At 46.5% G+C, this 16,215-nt stretch overlaps 1 long non-coding RNA gene across 1 annotated transcript in view; it reads left to right on the plus strand.

Annotated features, from left to right (window-relative positions):
- LOC137334970 (uncharacterized) overlaps positions 1-11,469 on the plus strand; it is a 30,551-nt gene extending 19,082 nt beyond the window's left edge. Inside the window, exon 4 of the long non-coding RNA XR_010966286.1 lies at positions 11,006-11,469. This is a non-coding gene — a long non-coding RNA (uncharacterized lncRNA). The remainder of the gene's footprint in view (positions 1-11,005) is intronic.
- Positions 11,470-16,215: the final 4,746 nt, after the last annotated feature.

Raw genomic sequence — 16,215 nt, forward strand, 5'->3', positions numbered from 1 at the left:
AAGAAAATAATAGCACTAAAGAGTGACAAATCCCCAGGACCAGTTGGTTTCCATCCCAGGATTTTAAAGGAAGTAGATGAGAACATTGCAAATGCCCTAACTATAATCTTCCAAAGTTCTCTCGATTCAGGAAGCATTCTTTTCGATTGGAAAATTGTACATGTCACTTCGCTATTTAAGAAAGGTGAGAGAGGAAAACCAGGGAATTATAGGCCAGTTAGCCTAACATCTGTTGTCCAGAAATTACTAGAGTCTATAATTAAGGATAGAGTGACTGAACACCTTGAAAATTTTCAGCTGATCAGAGAAATAGGACTTTAAACTAAAAAAAGGGGGAAGGGGTCAGGTATGGGGAAATTTAGAAATCTAATGAGAAAGGTCAATGCAACAGAGCAGTGTAGTGATTTGGATAAAGATTAGCAGACTGTGGCAGGAAGGGACAGAGAGTTTACCAATAATAGTGCATCAGCAAATAAGGTCAAAGCAGGAAAAAATGGTAAAAAGTCAAAACTAAAGGCTCTTTATGTGAATGCATGGAGCATTCGTAACAAGATAGACGAATTAGTTGCACAAATAGAGATAAAAGGGTTTGATCTAATAGCCATTACAGAGACATGGGGCTCGATATTAGCAGGGCGGCGGGTTCTCAGCGGGGGGTCAACTGGGCACGTGGGTAACACACCGGGTGAAATCATTGCGCTCCGCACGCAATTACAGGCTAATTGAAGCCACTTACCTGTGCTTCCGAGTTTCCCACTGGTAAGCTGCGTGGCGGGCCGACTGCGAATGCCAAGCAAGGTCTGTCAGCTGGAGGAGCCCTATTTAAAGGGGCAGTCCACCAATGCTCCTCCTGCAGCAAACAACCAATGCTGAACCATGGAGAATGCCAGAGGGAAGGCTGCCCCAAAATTTTCAGACTCCTCACTCCAGCTGTTGCTGGATGGGGTGAGGAGGAGGAGGGAAATATTTTTCCCGTCTGATGGGAGGAAGTGCCCTCCCTCCACCACGAAGAAGGCCTGGCTGGAGGTGGCCGAGGAGGTCATCAGCTGCGGCAATGTGCCACAAACCTGGGTCCAGTGCAGGAAGAGATTTAATGACCTAACCAGGTCAGGCAAAGTGAGTATACTTACGCATTCTCCCACACTCCGTCTTCCACATCACCTCCACCACCACACAACCCCTTCTGCACTGCCACCACAGCGCTCTCGCATCACTCCTCACATCCACTCAACTATCATCCTCACCTTGCCTGCACATACTCACCGCAACCCAATCCTCATACAATATCATGGCTATGTTGCACACGCACCCTCCCATGCATCTCCTTCACGCTAAACCCCAACCACACCAATGCATACAGCGGTTCACCATGCAACCATCACTCAATCACGCCTCTTTGTTTTGCCTTGATAGAAGAGATGCCAGAACACCCGGGAGCGGGCACGGACTGGAGGGGGCCCGCCACACCAGGTGGTCCTAACGGACGCAGAGCAGCAGGCATTGGACATCAGCCGCACGCTGGAGTGCCTGTCCCTGGCGGATGCCGAGGCTGGGATTGCACAAGCGGCCGGTGACAGAAAGCTAACACTCAGCACTCATGATAGCGAATGATCTCAGCATCACTTGGCATCTGCAGCACCTCAACATCTGTCCACATGCCTAATATTGCTTTCTGTTCTCTTGCAGGGCCATCTGTGAGCGCCGTGACTGTGGAGGGCGATTCCTCAGAGGACCTGCCGGCCTCTGAAGGTCTATCATCACATCTGAGCCATGCTGCCAACAGCGCAGATACATACACCTCGGTGGGTCCCCGTCCTCACTTAGTTGGGCTTGCACATGGTGAGTCACCACGCATATGTGAGCACGAGCAAACCCTGGTGGCAGGGGCAGCTGTGGAGAGTCCACGTCGGTGGGAGCACTCTTCTCCAGGCTCTGCTCAGCTGGACACAGATGCTGAACCCTGGGGGCCAGAATGAAAAGGAGAGTCATCGAGGGGCAGCAGCACATTGCCGAGGTACTGGAACAGGTGCCACGCGCGCTCTCCACAATCGTGCAGAGGATGGAGGAGTCCAACTCCTGCATGAGGGGAATGGTGGCACAGGTACAAGAGGGTATCTCCGCGGTAGTGTCGCAGGGACGTGAAGGCATCTCTGAGATAGTGTCGCGGGTAGGTGCGAGAATGTCTGCGATGGAGGAAAGGCTAGCCTCCCTCGAGCGTCAAGCATGGCTCAACAATGAGTCCATTCAGGCCCTGACAACGGCCATTCAGATTCAGGGTGAGCAACATTCTGCTGCCTTGAACAGGCTGACAGATACTTTACATGTGGCCTTCCAAGGCCTCACACAAGTCCTCCAAACTGCCGTCCAGCAGGGTGGAAGGAGTGATGTGGGCCTGGGCCATGAGAGGGATGATGGTGAAAGGGGACATGGAAATGGGGACGCCACTCAAAGCGCTCCCACGTCTCACCCATTGCCCCCCCTCTCAACCAGTGCCCGCAATGCTGCCCCCTCTCCAGGTGGCCGAGTCTGCCCCTGCATAGGCGCAGGTGGAGCAGTTTTTGGAGGGGCTCTCACGGGCACCCAAACCCAGAGGGCGTCGGCCCAAAGCATTTCATCGTTCAGAGCATGGACCTGCCACTACCTCTGCTGAAGCCACAGGGGTAGCAACAGGTAGGGGTTCCCGGAAACGCAAGGCGAAGGTTTTGTGAGCACAAAGGGAATGCACAAGGGTGTCTGACGATTTGTCATGTTTTTCATTTATATTTGTTTTCTTTCACATGCACAATAAATATTATTATTATCACCACAACTGCCACGTCTTGCCCATTCTTGACTGGCTTGTGGAATAGATCCCTTTCATGAGGTTCACCATGAACACGCACACTTGATGCCACCCACTGTGTCACTGCAGAGTGGATGTAGGTGTATTTGCAGGGCTCTTTTGTGCAGACGACTGAGAGACCTCGGCGATGTCCCCGGTGGCACCCTGGAAGGATGCGGAGGAGAAGTTGTTGAGGGCAGTGGTGACTTTGACAGCAACAGGTAAGAAGATGGTGCTCAGGCCAGCCGGGAGCAGCTCGGCATGAAGGAGGCTGCAGATGTCCACGACTACATGTCGAGTGACTCTGAGCCTCCATGTGCACTGCTGCTCAGAGAGGTCCAGGAAGCTGAGCCTCCGTCTGTAGACCCTGCGGCGAGGGCAGTGCCTTCTGCTACGCATCTCTCTCTGTGGTTGCCCTCCCTCCTGCTGTGCAGGTGGATGTGTCACAGCACTGTGTTTTGGAGCTCTCCGTGTCAGAGGTGGACGGCGTGGCCGGTGAGGCTGGTGATGCTGTTCGCCCTCCAAGGAGGTCATGACTGCAGCTACGGCGGCCCCATCCGGAAGTTTGAGGGGGTCCGCAAGGTAGGTAAATGTGTCTGGACACCGGGGTAAGTGTGCAAGTTTATGCATTTTATTGTTAGGAGGAGGGTGGTGGAGGCCAAACTTTGTCCAAAGTGACAGAGTGGCCTCCTGCAATGAGTGAGGGTCTCCCCCTCCCCCAACATGTCAAATGGACCTTTGCAGCTGCCACAGGCTGATGGCTGCAACATGTCCATTTGAATGGGAGTGCTTCCCCCAGTACGGGAAACAGTCTCAGTTCATTTCAAAATCCCATCCCTCCTAAAATATCAGGTCAATCAGGTCTGTAAACAACCTGAAGTACCTGTTTCAGCACTTTAAGTGGCACCCTGCTGGCTTTAATTGCCGGCGGGAGTCCCACATGCGGGGGCTGCGCGCATGTCAGCGCGTCACTGGGGAACCCGAAAGTGGGCGGGTTGCAGCCGGGTTCCAGACCCGCCCCGGGAATCCCGGATTTTCACAGCCTCCCGCCACGAACGCACCCGATCGCGGGTGCAAAAATCGAACCCCTAGTTGCAAAGTGACCAAGGTTGAGAATTAAATATTCCAGGGTACATGACGTTTAGAGAAGACAGGCAGAATGGAAAAGGAGGGGGTGTAGCCCTAATACTAAAGGATGACATAAAGACAGTGGTGAGAAAGGATCTTAGCTTGGAAGATCAGGAAGTAGAATCTATATGGGTGGAAATAAGAAATAACAAGGGGCAGAAAACTCAGGTGGGAGTAGTTTATAGGCCCACTAATAGTAGCTATACCATTGGACAGAGTATTAATCATGAAATAATAGGAGCTTGTAACAATGATAATGCAGTAATTGTGGGAGATTTTGATCTTCATATGGACTGGGCAAATCAAATTGGCAAAGGTAGTCTGGAGGACGAGTTCATGGAATGCATTTGAGATAGTTTCCTAGAATACATCATGGAACCAACCAAGGAACAGGCTATTTTAGAACTTGCATTGTGTAATAAGACAGGGTTAATTAGTAATCTCACAATAAAGGATCCTCTGGGAAAAAGTGATCATAATATGATAGACTTTCACATTGAGTTTGAGAGTGAGGTACTTAAGTCAAAAACTAAAGTCTTAAACTTAAATAAAGCCAATTACATAGGTATGAGGGGCGAGTTGGCTAAGGTAGATTGGGAAATTAGATTAAAGGATATGACGGTTGATAAACAATGGCAAACATTTAAAGAAATATTTCAATATTCTCAACAAATACACATTCCATTGAGAACTAAAAACTCCATGGGAAAAATGATCCATCCGTGGCTAACTAAAGAAGTTAAGGAGAGTATTAGATTAAAAGAAGAGGCCTATAATGTTACCAAGAAGAGTAAGTAAGCTTGAGGATTGGGAGAGTTTTAGAAACCAGCAAAGGAGGACAAAAAAATTGATAAAAAGGGAGAAAATAGAATATGAAAGTAAATTAGCAAGAAATATAAAAACGGATTGTAAGAGCCTCAACAAGTATGTAAAAAGGAAGAGAGTAGCAAAAGTAAACGTTGGTCCCCTAGAGGCTGAGACAGGAGAAATTATAATGGGGAATCAGGAAATGGCAGATGCGTTTGACAAATTTTTTGTATCTGTTTTCACAGTAGAAGACACAAAAAACATACCAGAATCGTGGGGAGCCAAAGGGCTAATGAGACTGAGGAACTTAAAGTAATTAATATCAATAGAGAAAAAATATTTGAGAAACTAATGGGAATAAAGCTGATAAATCCCCTGAACCTGATGGCCTACATCCAAGGGTTCTAAAAGAGGTGGCTGCAGAGATAGCGGATGCATTGGTTATGATCTTGCAAAATTCCCTAGATTCTCGAATGGTCCCAGTAGATTGGAAGGTAGCAAATGTAACCCCACTATTCAAGAAAGGAGGGAGAGAGAAAACAAGGAACTACAGGCCAGTTAGCCTGACATCAGTCGTCGGGAAAATGTTGGAATCCATTATTAAGGAAGTGGTAACAGGGCACTTAGAACATCATAATATGATTAGGCAGAGTCAACATGGTTTTATGAAAGGGAAATCATGTTTGACATTTATTCGAGTTTTTTGAGGATGTAACTAGCAGTGTAGATAAGAGGGAACAAGTGGATGTAGTATATTTGGATTTTCAAAGGGCATTCGATAAGATACCACACTAAAGGTTGTTACGCAAGATGAGCGCTCATGGGGTTGGGAGTAATATATTAGCATGGATAGAGGATTGGTTAACGGAAAGAAAATAGAGAGTCAGGATAAACAGGTCATTTTCAGGTTGGCAGGTTGTAACTAGTGGGGTGCCGCAAGGATCAGTGCTTGGGCCTCAGCTATTTACAATCTATTTTAATGACTCAGATGAAGGGACCAAGTGTAATGTATCCAAGTTTGCTGATGATACAAAGGTAGGTGGGAAAATAAGCTTTGAGGAGAATACAAAGAGTCTGCAAAGGGATATAGACAGGTTAAGTGAGTGGGCAAGAAGGTGACAGATGGAGTATAATGTGGGGAAATGTGAGGTTATTCCCTTTGGTGGGAAGAATAGAAAAATAGAATATTTTTTAAATGGTGAGAAACTATTAAATGTTGGTGTCCAGAGAGACTCGAGTGTCCTGGTACAAGAAACACAAAAAGTTAGCATGCAGGTACAGCAAGCAATTAGGAAGGCAAATGGTATGTTGGCCTTTATTGCAAAGGGTTTGGAGTACAAGAGTAAGAAAGTCTTACTACAATTGTACAGGGCTTTGTTGAGACCTCACCTGGAGTACTGCATACAGTTTTGGTGTCTTTATCTAAGGAAGGATAAACTTACCTTGGAGGTGGTGCAACAAAGGTTCATTAGATTAATTCCTGGGATGCGAGGGTTGTCTTATGAGGAGAGGTTGAGTAGAATGGGCCTATACAGTCTGGAGTTTAGAAGAATGAGAGGTGATCTAATTGAAACATATAAGATTATGAGGGGGCTTGACAGGGTAGATGCTGAGAAGTTGTTCCCCCTGGCTGGAAAGTCTAGAACTCGGGGGCATAGTCACAGGATAAGGGGTCAGCCATTTAAGATAGAGATGAGGAGGAATTTCTTCACGCAGAGGGTTGTGAATCTTTGGAATTCTCTACCCCAGAGGGCTGTGGATGCTGAGTAATTGAGTATATTCGAGGCTGAGATAGATAGATTTTTGGACTTTAGGGGAATCAATGGATATGGGGATCGGGCAGGAAAGTGGAGTTGAGGTCGAAGATCAGCCATGATCTGAATGAATAGCGGAGCAGGCTCAAGGGGCCGTATGGCCTACTCCTGCTCCTATTTCTTATGTTCTTATGAACCAGCATGGATTTGTAAAGGGTAGATCATGCTTGACAAATCTGATTGAATTGTTTGAAGATATGACTAAAGTAGTGGACAGGGGAATGTCTATGAATGTTGTTTATATGGACTTCCAAAAGGCATTCGATAAAGTCCCTCATAAGAGACTGCTGGCTAAAGTTGAAGCTCATGGAATTGAGGGCAAATTATTGACCCGGTTAGGAAATTGGCTGACGGCAAGAGACAGAGAGTAGGAATAATGGGCAGGTACTCAAATTGGCAGGATCTGACTAGTGGTGTCCCACAGTGATCTGTGTTGGGGTCTCAACTATTCACTGTATTTATTAACGACTTAGATGACGGGATAGAGAGCCACATATCCAAGTTTGCCGATGACGCAAAGATAGGCAACATTGTAAGCAGTGTAGATGGAAGCATAAAATTACAGAGAGATATTAATGGATTAAATGAATGGGCAAAACTGTGGCAAACGGATTTCAATGTAGGTAAGTGTGGGGTCATCCACTTTTGGACCTAAAAAGGATAGATCAGAGTTCTTTGTAAATGGTGAAAAGTTCGAAACAGTGGAGGTCCAAAGAGACTTAGGGGCCCATGTACATAGATCATTAAAATATCATGGACAGGTACAAAAAATTATCAAAAAAGCTAAGGGAATGCTGGCCTTTATACCTAGAGGACTAGAATACAGGGGAGTAGAAGTTATGCTACAGCTATACAAAGCCCTGGTTAGACAATACCAGGAATACTGTGTTCAGTTCTGGGCATTGCAACTTAGGAACAATATATTGGCCATGGAGGGAGTGCAGCGTAGATTTAGTGGAATGATACCTGGACTCCAAGGGTTAAATTGTGAGAAGAGATTACACAAACTAGGGTTGTATTCCCTGGAATTAAGAATGTTAAGGGGTGATTTGATCGAAGTTTTGAAGATATTAAGGGGAACTGATAGGGTAGATAGAAAGAAACTATTTCTGCTGGTTGGAGTGTCTAGGACTAGGGGACATAGCCTAAAAAATAGAACCAGGACTTTCAGGAGTGAAGTTAGGAAACACTTCTACACGCAAAGGGTGGTAGAAGTTTGGAACTCTCTTCCGCAAACGGCAATTGATATTAGCTCAATTGTTAATTTTAAATATGAGATTTAACAAAAAGTTATTATGCAGGTACAGCGAGCAATTAGGAAAGCAAATGACGTTAGCCTTTATTGCAAAGGGGTTGGAGTACAAGAGTAAGGAAGTTTTACTACAATTGTACAGTGCTTTAGTGAGACCTTACCTGGAGTATTGCATTCAGTTTTGGTCTCCTTATCTAAGGAAGGATATACTTGCCTGAGAGGCGGTGCAACAAAGGTTCATTAAATTAATTCCTGGAACGAGAAGGTTGTCCTATGAAGAGAGGTTGAGTAGAATGGGCCTAAACTGTCTGGAGTTTAGAAGAATGAGAGGTGATCTCATTGAAACATATAAGAATATGAGGGGGCTTGGCAGGGTAGATGCTGAGAGGTTGTTTCCCCTGGCTGGAGAGTCTAGAACTAGTCGCAGGATAAAGGGTCAACCATTTAAGACGAAGATGAGGACGAATTTCTTCACTCAGAGGGTTGTGAATATATATTCAAGGCTGAGATAGATAGATTTTTGGACTCTGGGGAAATCAAGGGATATGGGGATGCGGCAGGAAAGTGGAGTTGTGGTCGAAGATCAGCCTTGATCTGACTGTTGTACGGAGTCGTACAACACCAGGTTATAGTCCAACAGCTTTATTTGAAATCACAAGCTTTCGGAGCTTTGCTCCTTCGTCAGGTGAGTGAAGGGTTCCATAAAGGCACCGCATATATAGTCAGAGAACAATGCCTGGTGATTACAGATAATCTTTCCAACTGCCCGTTATCACATCTCGGCAGAGAGATAATCACAGCAATCAAAGGAGTGGATGGTGTTCAGACAGGTTAGTCAGGGACACATTACATCCAAGAATACTGAATACACAAGGGGTCAGATAACAAAGACAGAGATCACTAACAGCACCAATTTATATATCCGATTCCCTTAATCGCTCTCAGAGATGTCAAAAGAATAATGATTTCCTAATAATCGCAAAAACATGACAATTTTCATCTAAAGTGAGGTTACCCAAACCTTTTCTCACCATGGGGTAAATTGGGTTGGGAGGCGGGTGGGAAGGTAAAAATCGTAAAAAAAAGTCAAAGCCGACCCCAACCGGCCTCCAACCTGCCCACTTCTGGTTTTAATGGAGGCGGGTCGAGGGGTGGGCAACCAACTCACTCTCAGGAGGCGGGTCGGTCAGTAAAATCTTTTAAGGAGGCCGCGGATCTTCATTTTGACAGGTTTTTCATTTTTAACCCCTGGGGGCCGGGATTGCTGGGCCTTCTGCTTCACGCTGAGGAGGCAAGAAAGCCTATATTGCACTGCTTGTGGGCCAGGAGGAGCAGGAGTGTTTCCTCCAGGCCCAACTAGCCTACCTGCTGCAATCCCACACGCACAATTGGCCGACCCCCCACGATCTCCGAACCCCCCCACGATCTCCGTACCCCCCCAGGATCTCCGAACCCCCCCACGATCTCCGAACCCCCCCACGATCTCCAAACCCCCCCACGACCTGCGACCCCCCTATGATCTCTGACCCTCCCCTACGATCTCCGACCTTCCCCCACGATCTCCGATCCCCCCACGATGTCCGATCTCCCCATGAATGAGTCCTTGATGACCCCCCCAATGACCGCCGATCCCGATGACTCTCCCAATGACTGACCCCCCGATGACCCCTAACCCCACTGCCAATGACCGAACCCTCCCGATGACCCCGACCCCCAATGACCAACCACCCCCGATAACCCCGTACCCCGATGACCCCGACCCCGAGCCCCCGATGACCCCCCGACCCCGACCCCTGATGACCGACCCCCGTGATGACCAACCCCCCGACCCCCGACCCTCCAATGTCCGACACCCCCATGACTGAGCCCCTGATAACCCCCCGTTGACCGACCCTCCGATGACCCCCGACTCCCACGTTGACTGACCCCCCCCATGACCGATCCCAATGACCCCTGACCCCAACCCCCGATGACCGACCCCCCAATGACACCCGACCTCACCCCCCGATGACCAACTCACCGATGACCCCCGACCCCCACAATGACTGACCCCCCCGATGATGGACCCCCCCCCGTGACACCTGAACCCCCCTGAGAACTGACACACCCAATGACCCCCGACCCTGACCCTCTCTTCCCCCTTTCCCTCCCCAATCTAAGACTTACCTGCTGGCATCCACTCCCTGGCTGCTCTCCCGTCCGACTGACAGCCAGCCTGTCAATCTGGCTGGCCTGTCGGGCAGGAAACCTATAGGAAAAAAATGAAAGACAATCATTATGTCAATATCGTAAGGACGTCCGAGAAACCTGTACTTCCGGGTTTCCCATCAGGAATTAACCCCCCCGCCCTCTTCCCAGCTCCCTGTTAAAATTTGCCCCCATGATTCTCCCCAACCATAAGAGAAAGGAGATTACAGAGACAACCAGGTCATGGTGCACATCTGAAGAGCTATACCCATCCATTAAAGGGCTAATTAAGAAAATTTAAGTCAAAATATAAATTCATATTGAAAGCATTCACATTTGTGAATGGCAGCTTACATAGGCAGTCGAAATGATTATAGGATCAGTAATATCTTGTGTAGGCAAATGCACACTGTGATACTGTGGCAAGACAAATGCTTTAAATTAATATTAAGAACTCATGGAGTGGTAATTGACTCCTCTATGGTAAAGTCAAACAATAAATTTACACTATTCAATACTGCTCAGTTGGAAAATACAGGCAAACAAAGCTAATTGTTGAAGAAAACCCAATTATTTCTTTGATACAAGGAAATCCGTATGTGTAGCTTGATCGTACTTTCCTATGAAGCATCTTTGGTCATTGAACAGCTATTTTGTAGCTGCATCTCAGAACCTCTTGCAGATTTTAGTAGAGAAGTTTCTTTTGGCATCCTTACATTTTCATGTGGTACAATTTTCCTGTACTTTATACAATGCACAGGCGTTATCACAAAGATGACTTTCAGTTTGACTGTGCAGAAAATAACAAAACTGTTAACAACGCCTTCTTTATCAAGGTGGTGATTAAAATTCGATGCAGGTCAAAAAGTGTAAGCAAGTACTCTGTTGCATTATGGGTTAAGAATACAGGTGAGTCAATAATATTTATTTGAAGTTAATACAAATTAACATATCATAAATAATACAAAATGTTTTCTTTATAAAATAAACATGTAGGCCCAGGATTTCCTGGAAACTTGCGCCATCTTGGGCTTTGGGTCCATTTTCCAGCACACAAGACTCAGGCAGTTATGGCGTAAGTGAGTTATGCCGTTATTCATGCATCACCATCATTTCCTGGGACTTTTGCACCATTCTGCCAATACCTTCGCCGAAACTGTGTAACATTGACGTCAATGGCGATTGCAAATTTCTTGGATTTATGCTAGTTTTCTCACCCAGCCACATAGACTGAAAAATAATGGCATGGGGGGCCCTTGATCACCTGGTATTCACATGATTTATGGCTTCCATGTGATTTTCAGCCTCGGAGGACCATAAAAGCTGTGGAGCTTCATCTCTGCGGTCTGGAATCATGTGAATGGACTTTTATGTATATATAATAAAAACAGGCTTTGACATTTCACTGTGAAAAATAAGTTATCATTGTGTACATTGTGAAGTCGAGCTCTCAAGTTAAGTACAAAGTCATTAAATCAATTTATTTGATCTGTGAATGTATTTAAATTTATGCGTTCAAAATAATTGCTTAATATAAAATAAAATCTCTGTTCTTTCTTGATATCTTTAGTTATGAGCTAAATGTAGTCAATTTGACTCTCTGTTCAACTGTTCGAGACTGACTCCATAATGGTTAATAGCCATATGACTTTATTTAGCACAAATATGAATCAATACCTTACAGTATTGAAGCAGTAGTTTACAAAGCACAATTGAGAATTATATTACCCCGTTGTCCTTTGGGTAGAGGCCGCAACTCCATCCTATGTTCCCTCATACACGTGCTCTTGTTCTCGTTTACCTGCTAGGTACCTTATTTTCTGTCCTCTACAACCTGACTCTAGCAAGGGGTCTCTCTTTTATGCTACTTTTGGGGGACGGCACAGGGGCTGTTACTGACATAGGTGTTTACCCTATTGGGGTCTTTCTAAAGGGCGAGTTGGCCAATGAGGCGTCGTGTATCTCTTTTTACAAAGGAAAAAGAGTCAGCCCACTTCTTGGGCTCGATTTTAGGAGGGAGGCGGGTTGGAAGCGGGGGGTCGACTGGGCACGTGGGTAACGCGCCCAGTGAATTCGGGGTGCTCCGCACGCTATCACAGCCTAATTGAAGGCACTTACCTAGGCTTCCGGGTTTCATGCTGGAAAGCTGCGCAGCAGGTGGACTGCGCAGCCGCATCATAGGCTGTCGGCTGGAGGATCCCTATTTAAAGGGGCAGTCCTCCACTGACTAATGCTGCAGAAAGGAGCCAAAATTACAGCATGGAGCAGCCCCGGGGGAAGGCTGCTCCCAGGTTTAATGATGCCTCAGTCCGGGTCCTACTGGATGGGGTGAGGAGGAGGAGGACAGAGACCTTCTCCCCGGCGGACGGGAGGAAGTGGCCTGCCTCTGCCACCACAAAGGCCTGGCTTGAGGTTGCAGAGGAGGTCACCAGCACCACCAACATATCACGCACCAGCATACAGTGCAGGAAGCGCTTCAATCACCTAAGTAGGTCAGCCGAAGTGAGTACACTTATACATTCCCCTACACTCCATCTGCCACATCACCGCCCCCACCCCACATCTCCTTCTGCACTGCCAACACTACTCTATCACATCACTCCTCACACCCACTCAAAGCTCATCCTCATCTTGCCTGCACTTACTCACCTCGCCAGTACTCATCCCGCCAATACCACTCAACCCAATCCCCATACAATATCGTGGCTCCGTCTCATGCTCACCCTCTCATGCATCTCTTTCACGGTCAGCCTCACCCAACCTGCCACTACCTGTGCTGCAGCCACAGGGCATGCATCACAGATGTGTAGTAGGAAGCGTAAGGCAAACATGTTGTAAGCATGAAGGGGATGCACAAGGATATTTGAGGGTTTGTCATGGTTTTTACTTATATTTTATTTCTGATCAACTCATATTACATATTATATTGTCACCACTACTGCCATATCTTTGCAAACCTTGTCTGGTTTGTGCAATAATGCCCTTTCCTGAGGATCACCATGAAGACCCACACCTGATGCCACCCATTGTGTCACTGCAGAGCTCTTTTGTGCAGACGACTGAAAGACGCCGGCCATGTCCCCGGTGGCACACTGAAAGGATGCGGAGGAGAAGTTGTTGAGGGCAGTGGTGACTTTGACAGAGATAGGTAAGAAGATGGTGCTCGGGCCAGCCGGGAGCAGCTCGGCATGAAGGAGGCTGCAGATATCCACGACTACATGTCGAGTGACTCTGAGCCTCCATGTGCACTGCTGCTCAGAGAGGTCCAGGAAGCTGAGCCTCAGTCTGTAGACCCTGCGGCGATGGCAGTGCCTTCTGCTATGCATCTCTCTCTGCGGTTGCCCTCCCTCCTGCTGTGCAGGTGGATGTGTCACAGCAATGTGTTGTGGAGCTCCATGTGTCAGAGGCAGATGGAGTGGCCAGCAAGGCTGGTGATGCTGTTCGTCCTCCAAGGAGGTCATGACTGCAAATATGGCGGCCCCCATCCAGAAGATGTACATCTGAGGGGGTCCGCAAGGTAGGTAAATATGTCTGGACACCAGGGTAAGTGTGCAAGTTTGTGAATTTTATTGATAGGTGGAGGGTGGTGGAGGCTAAACTTTGTCCTGCAATGAGTGAGGGTCTTCCCCCGCCCCCCCCCCCCCCCCCAACCTGTCAAATGGACCTTTGCAGCTGCCACAGGCTGGTGGCTGCAACACATCCATTTCAACTGGGAGTGTTTCCCGCAGTACGGGAACCAGTCTCATTTGAGTTGAAAATCCCACCCCTCCTTAAATATCCTACAAATCAGGTCTGTAAATGATCTGAACTATCTAATTAATTGGTTTAAGTGGGATCCCGCCGGCTTTAATTGCCGGCGGGAGTCTCGTATGCGGGGGCTGCGCGCAACTAAGCGCGTCACTGGGGCTCCCGGAAGTGGGCGGGTTGGAGCCGGGCTCCGGACCCGCCCTGGGAATCCCCGATTTTTGGAGCCCCCCCCGCCACGAACCCGCCCTCTCGGATGTCCGAAGATCGAGCCCCTTATCTCTACATTTCACGGGCAAGGGGTGATTGAGTGGCCATCAAAATGTCATATCCTCTGGTTGACCAGTCATTGGCTTTCAGCACTAGAGGGGCCTGCCCCTCCAACTTATCTTCACTTCAAGGCCGAAGCCGGTGGCTTGGACCTGTTATCTTACTCCCTGTCTGTTCCCAAGCCATTAATTCTGAGGCCTCCTTGTTATGTTAGCAGCTTGGACAACTGTCTCATTCTGTGGCTGCAATTGTTTATGTTAGGAATCTCCACCAGTGTTCATTACCTTAGAAGCAAAAGGCCTTACAAAACTTACAAAATCCATAAATGCGAGTTAGTTACTATATATTCTATATACTGTTTGATTAATACAGAAAGGTGATCATATAAAGACAGTAAAAGTTACATATCAAAAGTACATGTGGTACCATGAGTCAAGGTCTATTGATTCTGGAATGTGATTGCCTAGCGACATAAAGGCCCATCCTTTTATTTCACTGTTTATGCCTCAGATAGCATGGTTGTGTGTTTTTAATCACTATTACTGAATTTATGTGGAAACTATATTTCCTTACATAAAACCCACCAAAACACTTCTTCATCATTGTCTTAGAGTTAGTGTATATTGAGTGCATTGCGTAAGACACTAAAGTGCCTACACATGCCATTGATAGAAAAGAGGGTTTTTTAATCTGAGACTTTTTAGGTAGCTTAAATTACTAAAATCATCTTCTAAATAAATAGTAAATAAACTAAATCTCTAACTTAGGGTGTTCCTGAAAATTGAATTCAGCTGCTGAGTGTGTCCAAAACTCAAACAGTTTTCTGCAAGTGATCAAGTTCAGCACAGTGAACGAATCTGAAATTCAGAATTCTATGACTCAGGTCATGCCAATATTGATCTGCTTAATTAGTTCATTGATACAGATGGGGTCAGCTATTGGCTTCATCAATTCTGAGGCCCTGATTCGCCACTATGCTTAGTGTATACAAATAAGTTTTCCAGGAAATTGTGGCATAAGTTCGCAACAGGAACATTGACGTGCAAAACAACATAATTTACAGCATACGCCACCATTCCAGGAAATTCTGGGCCATAATCCCTTTCAAATTTTGATTTGTTCTGTATCCATTGAAAGCTGAATATTTTGTCAGTACTTAGGCTGGAGTTATACTACAGATACCAATTTCAGACCAGCATCTGTAAAGTGGGATGTTAAGTGAAATATCCTCAGATTACACTGCTGCCTGTCCCTTACTGCAGGTTGCACTGAGCTCAGAAATAAAGAAACATAGCATTTGTGTCCTTGGACACCCCAAGCTTTGAAACCAAGTTGGCTAGTTTTAATGTTAGGAGACAGCAGGCATGAAAAATATTTCTAAATAAATCTAAAAAGTTCCCGAAACCATTTGGACCTTCACACTGAACTAGTTATGCTGCTTCCTGTGTGAAACACAAGCAGTGTCAGTACATAGTACATAGTATGGTACAGCAAAGGAGAAGGCCATTCAGCCCATTGTGCCTGTGCCAGCTCTTTGAAAGAACTATCCAATTAGTCCCACTCCCCTGCTCTTTCCCCAGAGCCCTGTAATTTTTTTCCCTTCAAGTATTTATCCAATTCCCTTCTGAAAGTTACTACTGAATCTGCTTCCACCACCCTTTCAGACAGTGCATTCCAGATCATTACAACTCGTTACATAAAAAAATGTTTTCTCATGTCGCCTCTGACTCTTTTGCCGATCACCTTAAATCTGTGTCCTCTGGTTACCGATCCTTCTGCCACTGGAAACAGTCTCTCCTTATTTACTCTGTCAAAACCATTCATGATTTTGAACACCTCTATCAAATCTCCCCTTATCCTTCTCTGTTCCAAGGAGAACAACCCCAGCTTCTCCAGTCTCACCTCATAACTGAAGTCCCTCATCCCTGGTACCATTCTAGTAAATTTCTTCTGCATCCTCCTTAAGGCCTTGACATTCTTCCTAAAGTGTGGGACCAGAACTGGACACGATACTCTAGCTGAGGCCTAACTAGTGTTTTATAAAGGTTTAGCATAACTTCCTTGCTTTTGTATTCAATGCCTCTATTAATAAAGCCCAAGATCACATATGCTTTTTTAACAGCGTTCTCAACTTGTCCTGCCAATTTCAAAGATTTGTGTATGTGCACCCCAGGTCTCTCTGTTCATGCACT

This window comes from Heptranchias perlo, chromosome 18 (genome assembly GCF_035084215.1).
Source record: "Heptranchias perlo isolate sHepPer1 chromosome 18, sHepPer1.hap1, whole genome shotgun sequence".
NCBI lineage: Eukaryota > Metazoa > Chordata > Chondrichthyes > Hexanchiformes > Hexanchidae > Heptranchias > Heptranchias perlo.